We start from the raw sequence: 712 nt of genomic DNA on the forward strand, positions 1-712 counted from the left end.
TGTGAATTTGTTTGTAAGTAATATATGTAAAATATATAAAATATATTATAATTTTTAAGAATTTTTAACAAATTTTACGTAGGCGACTAATGAATTCCCGTTTACTGGTAACAAGTACGATACTGACATTCGACGCGCATGCGCCAGAAACGCGGCCCGACCTGCATCAATCACTACGTACGTTTACACGGCACGCTTTATGTCGAAGTTATAACATTGATGTTATAACTTCTGCGTAAAGAGTGCCGTGTAAACGTACATACTGATTCAACCTGTTGTCCTCGCAGTTCATTGGTCGCGTTCAGCAGACTCAACTGTGTGGAGCAGATCCGTGAGCACTCACTGGTATTGGTGTATTCTTCTAGATCATCCAATAGCAGCGAGCGCTCACGGATTCGCTCCACAACAGTTGAATCTTCTGAACGCGACCATTTCCTTCGTACATTCGGAAACTAAGGAGCTTTGCACAATAAAAGGAACAGAGAACAGAGAATAAGAATTTCAACCTATCAGAAATCATGTATTATGGAATACGTAGTGTGTATTCCACAATACATGATTTCTGATAGATTGAAATTCTTATTCTCTGTTCCTTTTATTGTGAGGAGCCCCTAACAACATCAGTGTCTAAGGATAAAGTCACTAGATTGATAAAGTACCGCAAACTCTTTCAGAAATGATGCTTAAAAATGGCCGATGTGCACATAGTACA

This window comes from Trachymyrmex cornetzi, unplaced genomic scaffold, assembly GCF_001594075.2.
Source record: "Trachymyrmex cornetzi isolate Tcor2-1 unplaced genomic scaffold, Tcor1.1 scaffold11, whole genome shotgun sequence".
NCBI lineage: Eukaryota > Metazoa > Arthropoda > Insecta > Hymenoptera > Formicidae > Trachymyrmex > Trachymyrmex cornetzi.